The 15,000-nt window shown below is 35.3% G+C and overlaps 1 protein-coding gene, 4 non-coding genes and 3 pseudogenes across 12 annotated transcripts in view; 5 read left to right on the top strand and 3 right to left on the bottom strand.

The window, feature by feature from the left end:
• Positions 1-14,387, top strand: part of LOC147932946 (ATP synthase subunit beta, chloroplastic pseudogene) — a 19,012-nt pseudogene extending 4,625 nt beyond the window's left edge. Inside the window, exon 2 of the transcript XR_015574931.1 lies at positions 13,307-14,387. The product of XR_015574931.1 is annotated as an ATP synthase subunit beta, chloroplastic pseudogene (transcript). The remainder of the gene's footprint in view (positions 1-13,306) is intronic.
• LOC147932937 (ribulose bisphosphate carboxylase large chain-like) overlaps positions 1-15,000 on the bottom strand; it is a 77,281-nt gene that overhangs the window by 6,468 nt on the left and 55,813 nt on the right. The window lies entirely within an intron of this gene.
• The window catches only part of LOC147932941 (small ribosomal subunit protein uS3c pseudogene), a 57,062-nt pseudogene that overhangs the window by 12,349 nt on the left and 29,713 nt on the right, over positions 1-15,000 (top strand). The gene's annotated exons all lie outside the window — the stretch shown is intronic.
• Positions 1,507-1,579, bottom strand: TRNAF-GAA (transfer RNA phenylalanine (anticodon GAA)). The gene has a single exon. It is a non-coding gene; the product is annotated as a tRNA-Phe (tRNA).
• On the top strand, positions 3,826-3,898 carry TRNAT-UGU (transfer RNA threonine (anticodon UGU)). The gene has a single exon. It is a non-coding gene; the product is annotated as a tRNA-Thr (tRNA).
• TRNAS-GGA (transfer RNA serine (anticodon GGA)) lies at positions 5,198-5,284 on the bottom strand. The gene has a single exon. It is a non-coding gene; the product is annotated as a tRNA-Ser (tRNA).
• On the top strand, positions 5,840-6,304 carry LOC109131725 (uncharacterized; annotated as a pseudogene). The gene has a single exon (XR_015574934.1). The product of XR_015574934.1 is annotated as an uncharacterized LOC109131725 (transcript).
• TRNAL-CAA (transfer RNA leucine (anticodon CAA)) lies at positions 7,461-7,541 on the top strand. The gene has a single exon. It is a non-coding gene; the product is annotated as a tRNA-Leu (tRNA).

The following is a 15,000-nucleotide window of genomic DNA, read 5'->3' as shown; positions in this document are numbered from 1 at the left end:
TGTTCAATACCGATTCTTATAGTACTGTTCGAGGAGTTGATAAGCTAATTCCTGTAGATGTCTATTTGCCGGGTTGTCCACCTAAACCGGAGGCTGTTATAGACGCTATAACAAAGCTTCGTAAGAAAATAGCTAGAGAAATCTATAAGGATCGAATTAGACCTCAACAGGGTAATCGGTGTTTTACTACCAATCACAAGTTTTTTGTTGTACGCAGTCCGCATACTGGAAATTATGATCAAGAATTACTCTATCCACCATCATCTACTTCAGAGATCTCTACTGAAACATTTTTTAAATACAAAAGTCCAGTATCGTCCCACGAATTAGTTAATTAAGGAGGCTTTTAAAGAATCAGAAAAAAATCTTCATAAATTAGAACTCATGGTAAATGTGAAAGACTTATTTTATATAAAAAAGGTGTGGGGGAAAGAAAAAAGATGCAGGGCACTTTGTCCGTTTGGCTAGCCAAACGCGGGCTGGTTCATAGATCGTTGGGCTTCGATTACCAAGGAATAGAAACTTTACAAATAAAGCCGGAAGATTGGCATTCTATTGCTGTAATTTTATATGTATATGGTTACAATTATTTACGTTCGCAATGTGCCTATGATGTGGCACCAGGTGGCCTCTTAGCCAGCGTGTATCATCTTACGAGAATAGAATATGGTGTTAATCAAGCGGAAGAAGTCTGCATAAAAGTATTTACTCACAGGAGTAATCCTAGAATTCCATCCGTTTTCTGGGTTTGGAAAAGTACGGATTTTCAAGAACGGGAATCTTATGATATGTTAGGAATCACTTATGATAGCCATCCACGACTGAAACGTATCCTAATGCCCGAAAGTTGGATAGGGTGGCCTTTACGTAAGGATTATATTGCTCCCAGTTTTTATGAAATACAAGATGCTTATTGAATGATAAAAAATGAGCCTTAGCTTCTAGAACTACAGACCTTCACGGAATATTTTGAATTCTATTCTTTTTTAGATCAAACAAACAGAAGAGTTGAGGTCTCGTTCATATTATTAGAGATAGCTTGATCTCCAATTTGAAAGATACTTTTTTTATTTCGTAAAAGCCGAGCCAATAGGATGAACTAAAAAAAAGAGTTCTGAATTATGAACTTTGTATCGCGCACATAACTTAGTCAACTTTAGTCACATAACTGGGAATGAATAAATAAGATCGGAAAGCAAAAAACGAGGGGGGGATACAATACTATTTATATTGTATCGAATGAATCTTGGGGTATTTCTGCCCTTCAACTATAGATACTATAGTATACTATAGTTATAGACCCCTTTTTACTTGTTTGATTCAACGGAACTCATTTAACCTTTCCTTTCGAATATGTATTATGTATAAAGTATTATACACTCTTTTTGAACGGCTGGATCCACAACATGAACAAAAAAAGAGAGGGGATAAAGGATTATTGCACCTTTTTTACTAAAGATACATTTAATTTGAAGAATAGAAACTTATCAAAATGAATCGATCCTATGCCAAGAACCAGATTTGAACTGGTGACACGAGGATTTTCAGTCCTCTGCTCTACCAACTGAGCTATCCCGGCGAAGGATCATCCTCGTTTTACGAATGGTGACACAAGGATTTAAAGTCCCCCGCAATTAAGCTATGTCCGCCATTACTGAGGTATCATCTACTGAAGTATCATCCTCGTTTTCCTAATGGTGACACGAGGATTTCGAGTCCTCTGCTAAGCAATGTCTACCTTTACTGATACTGAAGTATCAGTATCGTTTTACGAATGGTGATACAAGGATTTAAAGTCCCCCGCTGTTAAGCTATATCTACCATTACTGAAGGATCATTATGATATGACACAGGGATTTAGAGTCCCCCGCTGTTAAGCTATGTCTACCATTACCGAAGAATCATTTACCGAAGAATCATTATCATATGACACAGGGATTTTCAGTCCCCCGCGATTGAGCTATGTCTACCATTACTGAAGGATCATTATCATTTTACGAATGGTGACACAAGGATTTAAAGTCCTTTGCAATTAAGCTATGTCTACCATTAGCTAAGAATCATTATCATTTTAATAATGGTGACATAAGGATTTACAGTCCTTTGCAATTAAGCTATGTCTACCATTACCAAAGAATCATTATCATTTTACGAAAGGTGACATAAGGATTTACAGTCCTTTGCAATTAAGCTATGTCTACCATTAGTAACTGAAGGATCATTATCATATGACACAGGGATTTAGAGTCCCCTGCTGTTAAGCTATGTCTACCATTACCGAAGTATCATCTACTGAAGTATCAGTATCATTTTAATATATGACTTAGGTCTATGTCAAGGAAAAGAAACTCAAAAGTAGTAAATTCAAAAAGTTTTGGACCGGGAATTTCTTGGATCTTCTAAATAAAAGAAGACTTTCTAAGTTTTAAAATGAAAAATGATATAGATTCTATCTAATTCAAATAAATAATAACGAAAAAAAAGTAAGGTGTCAACCTTTTCGGGGAGTAGAGCTGGGGATAGAGGGACTTGAACCCTCACGATTTTAAAAGTCAACGGATTTTCATCTTACTATAAATTTCATTGTTGTCAGTATTGACATGTAAAATGGGACTCTATCTTTATTCTCGTCCGATTAATAAGTTCCATCAAGGATCTATCAGACTATGAATTGAATCGTTTGATCAATAAATATTATTTATTAAACTTCGAATTAATTCACAACATTTCGATTTTGTTTATAAAAAAATAGAAATCGAGATTCAGGTCGTCATTTTTGAGATCGTTTTGTGTTACCTAATTTTATACAACATAGGTTTTTCTCCTTCATCTTTTTTTATTTGAAGTTTCGATCGAAGGATTCCTTTATCAACACAAGGTAGTGAACTCCATTTGTTAGAACAGCTTCCATTGAGTCTCTGCACCTATCCCTTTTTTCTCGCTTTGGAAACTCCGGTTTGTTCGCGTAAACCAGGATTTGGCTCAGGATTGCCCATTGTTAATTCCAGGGTTTCTCTGAATTTGAAAGTTATCACTTAGTAGGTTTCCATACCAAGGCTCAATCCAATTAAGTCCGTAGCGTCTACCAATTCCGCCATATCCCCCTTTTTAGGATCTCATTATGCTATGCTGTCTTTCCATTTTTTCTTATGCCGAAACCTTGGGATTCATTACATTATAGATACTTATTTTATGTCTTTGTTATCTTCTTTCATTTTTTTGAGCCCCATTCATATTGATTTAGTCTAATCAACAAAGATTCTATCATTTTTGTATTTGCAATTCAATATGGTTATATATTACATAACATATATATGTTCTTCCTTTTCTCATCGTTGTCTTAAATTTTAAGAAATAGTCGAACGGTCGATTCTTTTTCTTTTTTTTTTTTTTTTACTTTCATGAAAAGAAAGTTATTATTGAAACTTAGAATTGTACAATGTACAATGGAAAAAAATGAGAAGTCTACTTCGTAAATTTAAAATTCTAATAATTCTATACTATATAGATAATAGATAGAAATAGATAGAATAGATAGAAAAAAAAAAAAGATTTCTGATCTAATTAAGATTTTCTTATTTAGAAACTAATGAAATTAAAATTTGAAAGTCAATATACTGCTATATTCTATTAATTAAGGTAAGGTTATGCTTTATTTATTTAATGATAGTCACTATTTATTTGAGCTATATTCTGTTCTAGAATATATAGAATATGATTAATTCTAAATAGATAAGGAAAAATATTATAAAATATTATATAGAATAGTTAATTGATATGATCTAGTAGTTTAGTGAATTTGTATGCATGCTCAATTTTATTTGAGCCCGCTTAGCTCAGAGGTTAGAGCATCGCATTTGTAATGCGATGGTCATCGGTTCGATTCCGATAGCCGGCTTTTCCATATTTTTTCGTTTTTTTACATGATTTTTAATGTACTTTCAAAATCAAAGAAGATTGAAAAGACTTCTTGGACCTTTTTCCAAGAGTTACCACTCCATTTATATTATGTCATATAAACTTCCATATAGGAATATATATTGGGTAAAAGAGTTCGATCTTTGCAAAATAAATCAAGAAAATAAAGGAAAATTTTTGTGATTTATTTGATTTATATATATTGTATATACAATAAAAAAAATCTGTATATTGAGAGAATATATCTTCTTACTCTTTGTATTCCAATAGTTTATTGGAGTGTATTTCACGTCATTTATCATTATCATTTAGTTCAGTTTTAATTTTATTTAGTTTTGTACAATTTCAATAAAAAAAGGAGTCTTTATGTCACGTTACCGAGGGCCTCGTTTTAAAAAAATACGACGTCTGGGGGCTTTACCGGGACTAACTAGTAAAAGGCCTAAGGCAGGAAGCGATCTTAGAAACCAATCACGCCCCGTAAAAAAATCTCAATATCGTATTCGTTTAGAAGAAAAACAAAAATTGCGTTTTCATTATGGTCTTACAGAACGCCAATTACTTAAATATGTGCGTATCGCCGGAAAAGCCAAGGGGTCAACAGGTCAAGTTTTACTACAATTACTTGAAATGCGTTTGGATAACATCCTTTTTCGATTGGGTATGGCTTTGACTATTCCTCAAGCGCGCCAATTAGTTAACCATGGACATATTTTAGTTAATGGCCGTATAGTTGATATACCAAGTTATCGCTGCAAACCCCGAGATATTATTACAGTGAAGGATGAACAAAACTCTAGAACTTTGGTTCAAAATCTTCTTGATTCATCTGCCCCTGAGGAATTGCCAAACCATCTGACTCTTCACACATTCCAATATGAAGGGTTAGTCAATCAAATAATAGATAGGAAATGCGTCGGTTTGAAAATAAATGAATTGCTTGTCGTAGAATATTACTCTCGACAGACTTAATAAACCTAACTTAAGTAAAAAAAAATTACTAAAAACAAGAGTTCGGACAACTCCCCTTTGCCGTTAAAAATAAAAAGGCACAAGGTAAGGGATTTTGTCGAGGAATCTTTTTCCTATTCATGTATCATAGATTGGTAGGGGGATTTGGATCCCTTGTTTGCTCTTCCCAGCATTTTCCATATGAAAGAAATTAGGAGTAGAGAATCTATTTCAAAATCAAAACAAGGTAGATTTTATATCTATTCTTTTTTATTGGATTTGATACATTGTGGTCAATCACGTAAGATTGGTGAATTAGTTGAAAGTAAGGAAAGAGAGGGATTCGAACCCTCGGTAAACAAAAGTCTACATAACAGTTCCAATGTTACGCCTTCAACCACTCGGCCATCTCTCCGACATCAGGATTATGACTGAGTATCTGGGTGAATAGCGAGTTATTCATCGTTTTTTAGATTATGGTTAATAGATACCTCGGAAAAATTGGAAGTAGATAGAAGGTGTTTTTTTATGAGTCCGCTTTTATGTTAGTTCGTACTATACAATTCCTTTGTTTGTGAGAAAATTTTCTCACAAAAGAAAAGGTAAAGGAAATAAAAAGAGTTAGAGAATGGATTACTACCTATGCCAAGATCGCGTATAAATGGAAATTTTATTGATAAAACCTTTACAATTGTAGCCGATATCTTATTACGAGTCATTCCGACAACTTCCGGAGAAAAAGAGGCTTTTACTTATTACAGAGATGGTGCGATTTGATTATCATTATTATTCTTTTTTTTTTCTCGCCGATTTGGATTGGAATAGAAAGAAAAACAAGTATTGAAAAAAAATCTACGCTTTTGAAGGTGAAGTTTATAATATAAAAAACAATCCCTTCTGTCATGTATCCACGATTAATGCAGCCTTAGATGCTTCAATTGTGAAAGTATTGAGCAAAAGGTTTTTACCTATGGTTCCCGTATTACAGATCAATCCTACTACACTAATACAATATACGAATAGGAGGCATAGGGGAAGAAGCACTACGCCGAGAAATCAACAACACAAAAACTTTCTTCAAAATGATTCCCTTTCTTGTTCTTCTTTGGGATTGGGACTAATTAAATTAAAATGGTTGGAACAATAAACATCCATCTCGTTCGTACTTTGGATACCCGTATAACCATTGAAGACTGTTGAAGTGACTCATTCCTGGAAATTTAGGGGCGTTGAGAACAAAGAAATTTTGAGAGTTTCCTTTTTTATTTTTATCTAGCATGAACCCACTTGGTAGTAAGAAAAGATCTTTTGCAAGAAGGTTGGCTAGGGATTTCTTGTAAAAACATTAGCCCCGCTTAGTTCATAATGACATCACATTTTTACATATATTATTTTCATTATGCACCTAAAGGAGGAGCCGTATGAGATGAAAATCTCACATACGGTTCTGAAACGGAGAATTCGTTAAAGCGAATGACGACCGTAACGGATGTCGGCTCAATCTGAAGGAAATTATGCGGAAGCATTACAGAATTATTAGGAAGCTATGCGACTAGAAATTGACCCCTATGATCGAAGTTATATACTCTATAATATAGGCCTTATCCACACAAGTAATGGGGAACATACCAAAGCTTTAGAATATTATTTTCGGGCATTAGAACGAAACCCCTTTTTACCACAAGCTTTTAATAATATGGCTGTGATCTGTCATTACGTGCGACTATCTCCACTATAGAAAAAAAGAACGACTAGTCAATGAAATACTAGAAACACAAAAAAGGGCTTTCTACATAAGCGCGTCGTCCAAAACGATTTTTTATCAGCTGTAGCAAATAAATAAACTTCATTGATCGAAATATGAAGTGAAGACTAGATATGCCTAAATACTTTCTTCTATGGATAAAAAAAGATTTAATTGATAGAGGAAGCACCGTAAAGATCAATTGGAAAGGTTAAGGTTTTGGACCGATACAACAAGAGCTGTTTATTTATATCATAATATGATATAAATCTTAGGAATCTACTTATGTAATAGAGTGGATCCCCTAAGGTATTGAGCAGCGGTGTAGCATCAGATCCTAAAGACAGTAAGTCTTTTTCTTTTTTATGAAGTATGAAAAAGTCTTTTTCAAAGATTCTATATAAATTTTTATATGAAAGCGGGATAGTTACCTTACAGAAAATTCTAATATCTAATAACAGTGGACATGCCTTTTTTTTCTGAAGGTAGGAGAAAAGATAAAACTTATTATATTAATTAATATATTAATTAAATCAAAATGAAAGTTTGAAACTCATGTAATTACTCTCTTTTGTTTAATCCAAGAAAAACAAAATATCTATAAGAAATCTCATTCAATTAGACATTCAATTAGATATAAAGTTCAAAGTAGGTTAAAGTTAAAAAACTGGTACACCAAAACAAAAGAGTTGGTTGTCGAGCCTCAAATCTAAGCAATTAGATGTCCGACTCGGGCCTATATGACATGACCGATCAATAGAAATACTTCACCACTCCACTTTTGTCATATATTCAATACCTTACTAGATAGATATCATATTTATGGAATACGATTCACTTTGAAGATGCCTTGGTGGTGAAATGGTAGACACGCGAGACTCAAAATCTCGTGCTAAAGAGCGTGGAGGTTCGAGTCCTCTTCAAGGCATAATATTGAAATGGAATAAGTTCGGCAGCGGATCGCGAAATCTTGGCGATCTTCTCTATCTAATGAATGGGGAGGGGGAGTCCGCTTTGAAATCGTCCGCCCTGCGCCCCGCAGTATATGATTCAACAGGAATCACACAAGGGTAGATTGATACAATCTAAACCTCTGGTAAAAAGCCCCCCGTAACCCGGCAGATTAAAGTACATTACATAGTCCGTTTTAGGGATTGGTGACTTACCCATTCAGTGACTTTGGCACTGGATGGACGTTACCAAAATTGGTACTATCGGTCGGGTGAATTCAATAATAGACGCCTGGCGGCATTCCAGCCTTCCTTCTCCTTTCAGGACCTATCCTAAAGAGAATACAGTACTTCTTGGTCGTGAATATCTGAATAGGGCGAACCACTCCGTGGATATCTTTACTTCGGAACAAAACAATTAGAATTAGGCTCGGTCAACTGGAATGTGTCTTATCCATTCTTATCCATATAGGGGATCTTCCAATTGAGAAGATCTATCGACCTGAGACGAAGAGAAAGGTCTATCTATTTTATTTAGTTATTCAGTTGATTCGTTATTGGAACAGAGAGCAACAACAATTTCATCCGACATGCGTATTTTTGATTTTCCAATGGATTTCCATCTTTCATTAATGGAAATTTTTTTTATGTAGTGAGTAATAGCTCCGGTTGTTCGCTGTTCAAGAATTCTTGTTTAGGCAGTTCATACCATCCATACATAGTGTTTTGATCTAAGATTTCAATTCTTCCATGTTTCAGTAGTAGCATATTGTTCCATGGAGCTAAGTGGAAGAAACAGGTGTTTCTACAACTCTACCACCCAGTCAATTCCGTTCCACTTAATCCCTATTTCATGGCCACATATCTTTCCGGCTAAGTAATGGGAAACCTTTCTCCTGTTACATTACATGAATCCTGTTTTCATTTCATCCGAGAAAAGCCATCTTTTTTTCAACAATGTCTTTGTCATTCGATCCAATAGCGTTCCGTTAGATAGGAACAGATTTGATAAATACTGATAACTCTCGGATCGAGTATTAGAACGGAAAAATCCATTAGATTTAGATAATGAACTATTGGTTCTAAGCCATCTCTGGCGCTGAATCAACAATTCGAAGTGCTTTTCTTGCGTATTCTTGATAAACCAGCGTTTATATATAGATGTAGGAGGATCCGTTTGGGAAGTAAGAAGCCCCTTTGACATCTCTTCATCTGCAAAGAATTCTCGATGTGAAAACACAGAGACAAAGGGTTGATCTTTGAATAGGAAAAAGAGTGGATCTGCGGGGTCCCAAATGAATTGGCTTATTCTAAAAAAGCCTTGTTCTTTGGAAGACCTATCTCGTCTCTGGTACTGCATGGTTCCGCTCTGCAAGAACTCCGAATCATTCTCTTGAAGCTCATACTTTTCATCATAAATGATCCGCTTGCCCCGAAATGACCCGGCCAAATAGGGAAATCCCAATTCATTAGGCCTTTCGATACAATCAAATAGAAAGCCCCGAGGGCGCCATATTCTAGGAGCCCAAACTATGTGATTGAATAAATCCTCCTCTATCTGTTGCGGGTCGAGGACTCCTTCCCCTTCTTCAAACTCCGATTCGTATTTTTCATAGAGAAATCTCTGATCAACGATAGAACAAGATCCATCTTGCATCATATATAAGGGATCCCTTGGTTCAGAGCGAAAAAGCAATGTCACTCGATCATTATCAAACTGACTGCAATCTTTTTCTGTCCGTGAGGATCCCACCAAAGCGCCTTGCACTTCTAATAGGCCATGAACTAGATCCGAATCATTCTCAATGAATCCATAAGAAGTGATCCTATTTTTTTCATCGGGTACGGGTAGAGACCAAAGGTCTTGAGCGACCGATCCGGCAGAACAACTCAAAAGATAAAGAAGTATCGTGAATTTCTTCATGCTCGTTCCAAGCTCGAAGTACCATTTGTACAAATAAGAATCCCCTTCGTTACATGATTTCTTCTTCATATAGATAGATATAGGATCTATGGGGCAATTACTTATAAGTACATTTTGTGCAACAGCCCTTCCTATCTGATAGAAAAGGATCCCATGATCCTGAACCGATCTTACCTGGGATCGCAAATCCCAAGTTTGTCTATGAAGAGCAGATCTAATTGTATTAGTGTCTATAATTGATTTCTTCTGTGTAATACTAATTGATAGGGCCTCATTGGTAAGTGCTACAAGATCTCGTGCACTGGAACCCATGGTTATAGACTCGAATCCGTTAGTATGGAACATTTTCTTTTCCAAGTGAAATCCCCTAGTATAGGAAAGAGTGAAAAAGTGCTTTCGTTGTTGTGGAATAAGAAGCCTTCGTATTTTAATGCATGTATTTAATTTGAGTCGAAGCAATAACAAGAATATAATAAGAAGCCTTCGTATTAGAGCGGGATCCACTTTTTGGGGAATATGAGTCGAAGCAATAACAAGAATATTTCTAGTGGAACATCTTTCACAATCCCTGGAGAGCGAGTTCACCAATAGACCGAGGGCTAAGTAACTCGACTCATTCACATCAAGATCATGAATGTTTGGAATCCATATTATGCAAGGAGACATTGCTTTTGCTAATTCGAATTGAAGGGTGATATAAAATCGGTCTATTTCCGACATCATATCCATAGTTAGCGCATTCATCATAGTTAGAAGCTCCCGCTCCGTATCAAGTTCACGATCAATATCGTTACTAGCATCAATATCGTCACTATCATCAATATCGATATCATCAATAAAAAAACCTTTCGGGTTGTTATCCAGGAACTTGTTCAGAAATACTGTAATGAAAGGAACATAGGAGTTTGTCGCTAGGTATTTGACCAAATAGGATCGTCCTGTTCCTATAGAACCTATCACTAAAATACTCCTAGAGGGGGATAGGGCTAAGCGGAGCGAAAAGGGTTTTCCATGAGACGGGAAATGAAAACTATTAGCCCCACACGAAGTTTGTGAATAAGTGATTGTCTGATAATGAGCAAGGAATATCCGTCTTTCTGCTAAACAGGATGTATTGAACTCATAATTCATTAGATACTTTTTATGAATGTCAACTAAGTATCGTAAGTAAATTGTTCCCGGTTGTTCAATCATTTGATAACCAGAGTCATTCTTTGATAAATGATCACTATGAGTCAGACTCAATAGAATTTGATCAATCCTTTTTTCTGCCCTTAAGGTGGAGAACTGAACCAAGAATTCTCTTTCTTTATCATCAATCGAATCACTGTTCGCGACCCAGGATTCTATTTTATCATCAATCCAATCACCGCTCACGTTTTTTCTTTTTCTTATCAATGAATAGATCTCTTTACTTGTATGACTTAGATGTCTCGTATTTCTCGAAAAAGTGATTCGATTGATGGGATTTGGTATGATACTTATGAGATCGATGATATCGATGATATCGATGAAATTTTTTTTCAAATCTTTCTTCTTAGAACGTATTGATTTGACCCCATAAGCGGGATCACCACCCCATAGCATGTTGCCACCAGAACCCCGTATTTCTTCTAGACAATCTCCTAATTGTTCCAGAGCAACTAGAAAAAGATTCTTTAACCAGAAAGAATTCAGTTCAGATGTAGGATACCTATCCAGAAGTTTTCGCAACTCAATCATGTATGATGGAATCATCAAAGATTTGATCTTTTCGAACTCTGTCTGTAACTCACTATAGGCTCGGGAAACAAAGAGAAGATGTGTACGAACGATATATCCAGCAACAAGAAGAAGGAAAAGGATTGAATAGAGGACCTCACGAACATTTGGCGATCTCAGATGTGTCGATATCAATGATGACTCATTATTTCGATGAATCATTTCTTCGGACAGAAGAAGATTATGTAAAGACTTACTCGAAATCTCACTTATCAGATTCCTTTGTGGAAGACACAATTTTTTCTGAAGAATTCGCCATGATATATCTAATCCATGCATAATATCATGAAAAATGGATACAAATTTTTGACTGCTACTTAGTATCCGCAATAGGTCTGAAAAAGTATCTAAAAATATCAAATTTAGATATTTGTACCCTGTCGAAGTAAAGAACCATGGCATATATGTTTGGAATAGATTCCATTTTGAGAGAGTTGAAAAAGCACTATCTCGTTGAAAGGTTCTATCCATCTGCCCTTTGTCAACGCATTTTTTTAGGCAAAGACTCCGTTTTTTCCTCTGTAAATATTTCTCAGAACATGGAGTGTGAATCAAACCCATGTTTGAATTGAAATTGAGATACTGATGCCAGCTCTTCTCTTCTGAATCGGATAGATTCATATCTGAAAGAGTTTGACAATACGTTCTTTCAAAATTGACTCTTTGTCCCTCTATTAGAGGTGTTCCAGAAATGTCTGCAATCGAGTAAATAGCTCTACGAACTAATGGATCGGATCGAATTGGAAAATGGAAAGATTTGTACAAGTTATACCTTTCGTCACCACTTTGTGGAAAATCGTTAGATATGAATATGTTAGATACCTGTGACTCGATTGACGAAGGTGAAATAGTATCTCTCTCCAAAAAAGCATGTTTTTTTTACCACCGCACGAAGAAAATATTTTGTTGTGAATGAACAAGATAGTGAGGAATTGTCCATACGTAAAATCAGAATTATTGAGACGGGCCTTTTCCACATAAAAAGGGAATCTTTTGTTACAATAGAAGCAGAAGTGATGTGGATTATTCAAGAATCGAAGTCGATTTGCTTTAGAAAAAGAAGATATCAATGAACTTCTCTGAAATGGTTTCACGGGATTCAGCCAATTGTCTTGATCGTGGGATACGATTGAGAAATAGGAATCCGTGTTATCAAAAGATTTCCTGCGATTCTTTCTAGTATGGAATGAGTCAATCATCCACTTTGGTATTTTATTGAACAAAAATGGTGATATTGTTCCTCCATTGATCAAGAATTTCGATTTTTGAGAAGTATTATGATCATCCAATAAAAAGGGTTTCAATTTTTTCAAATGAACGATTTGAAGACCTATTGATTCTAACAACTGATTGCAGAGTTGATCATTCGGACCTTTCAATTCATAGATGTGTATCTCAGACCTATGAATGGGGATATTCTCGAAACTCACGAAGAAAAAAGGAAGTGAGTTAGACAAAAAGAGAAGTAACTTGGACAAAAAAAGAAGTAACTTGGACAAAAAGAAACGAAGTAACTTAGACAAAAAGAAACGAAGTGACTTAGACAAATCTTTTTTATCAATAACCTCAGACCAATCAATCGAATATTGATTAATACATAATTGATCGAACACTACTTGAAAACGGCTCTTCCGCTCAGAAACGAAATGTTCCAAATGCTCCTGGAAATTCTTGCTCCCATTGGACCATTTGTATCTATATGCATTAGGATCCCGATTTATGGATCTCTCGGTTTGAGAAAGAAAAATAAGAGGATCGAACCATTTCTTCTGACTCTTTTTCAAATTCGATAAATGTTGGTTGATCGTATCTTTCATTATAGTTCTATGATTCAGAGTATCATTTCCTATCAGATCCCTTTGAATTCCATATTCGAAGTTGCGATCAGGTCTCTTCATTAAAAAGAATCGATTCAATACATTTCTTATGTACCCATAGGGACTATATTGGAATTGGATTTGAATCATATTTCGGATCAATCTATATTGATTGACTGCCTCCATTATGTTGTTGCTAGCAAATACCACTCTTTTTGGATCTTCCAAATAATTCCCGCAGGAGATCCGGGAGCTCGTACACGAGTCGAGGCTCTCAATACGATTTGATTTTGTAACTAGCTGGCGTCTAAAAAAAAAATAATGTATAAAAAAAATAGGATCGAAAAGCGATAAAAACAATAAAATAAAAAAGCTGGTTACAAAAACTTATTAGACACCACGGATCATGGTGTCTAATAAGTTATACCTACTATTGGATTTGAACCAATGACTCCTGCCGTATGAAAGCAATACTCTAACCACTGAGTTAAGTAGGTTTTTTATCATCGTAAAGAAAAGAAAGGAGGATACCTATCACATCGATAGGATTATAAATCCAATATTATTTCTAAGCAAGACCAATAAACAACGAGATCAAAGAGATATAATGTTCGATCATGTAATATTAATCTTGACAAGAAATTATCCGCATGATAAGATAAAATGTGTATCACAAACACAAGGGCTATAGCTCAGTTAGGTAGAGCACCTCGTTTACACGTGCGCCAAAGTTTTTCAGAGAAGTCCATCACGCAATCAAACTCATTGATTGATCTTATTAAGAAATCGATGTCTTACTCCATTACTTTTTTTTTAGGAAAAAAGAGGAGAACAACAGCCTGACATTAGGTCCTATTAAAGTACCCCGTTAGGTAGGGAATGAATAGAACCCATCATTGATTTGAGATATTGATAGGGTGAATACCCAGTCTACTCAATGCTAGGTAGAATGAGTATAAGGAACTCAAAAATGATCTTTTCGTCCTATGAACCTTAAGGTGTATCAAGTTTCATGTTTGATTTTTTAATCAGGATGTTAGAGACTATATTTAATTTAAGTTGATCTAGACCAAAAGCAAACCTACGTCAAGAGAACCCTTCTTTGAAACACTTTGGTAGTTCTTCTGTATTGTATTAGAATTCAAAAAAAATCAATCAGAGTACTTGGAACCATTTCTTATCTTTTTTTTAAGAAAAAATATGGTAGACTAGCCGATCTTTCGATCAGTTAATGAAAGAGCCCAATGCAAAAAAAAAACTGCATGTTGGGTCTTTGAAAGAGTTCGAATCATTTTGATAATAATAAGTTCGAACTCTTTTACCGAGCAGGTCTACGGTTCGAGTCCGTATAGCCCTAACTAAGAAATTGATTCTAATAAATCACATTAAATTAAAAATAATTGGATAATTTTTTTTCCTTTTTATTGTATTCTTTATTTCTAACAGGTTACTTTTAATTCAGGTTACTTTTAATTGCTCGGTTCATAAAAAAAAATTCCCATATCATAAACCATAAGTCCTGGGGATCGTTCAGAATAAAATGGAAAATTTCATTTTATTTTGGAATGGGTACACTTGATGATATGAATCATTTGAAAAATAAACGTATTCGCTCTGTAGCGGATCTTTTACAAGACCAGCTCGGGTTGGCTCTGGCTCGTTTAGAAAATGTAGTTAAGGGAACTATCTCCGGAGCAATTAGGCATAAATTGATACCTACTCCTCAGAATTTGGTAACTTCAACTCCGTTAACAACGACTTATGAATCCTTTTTCGGATTACACCCATTATCTCAAGTTTTGGATCGAACTAATCCATTGACACAAATCGTTCATGGGAGAAAATTGAGTTATTTGGGCCCTGGCGGATTAACAGGGCGAACTGCTAATTTTCGGATACGAGATATCCATCCTAGTCACTATGGGCGTATTTGTC

Source organism: Camelina sativa, chromosome 12 (genome assembly GCF_030686135.1).
Source record: "Camelina sativa cultivar CO46 ecotype springtype chromosome 12, ASM3068613v1".
In the NCBI taxonomy this organism is placed as follows: Eukaryota; Viridiplantae; Streptophyta; class Magnoliopsida; order Brassicales; family Brassicaceae; genus Camelina; species Camelina sativa.
This window is presented reverse-complemented; position numbering and strand designations above follow the sequence as displayed.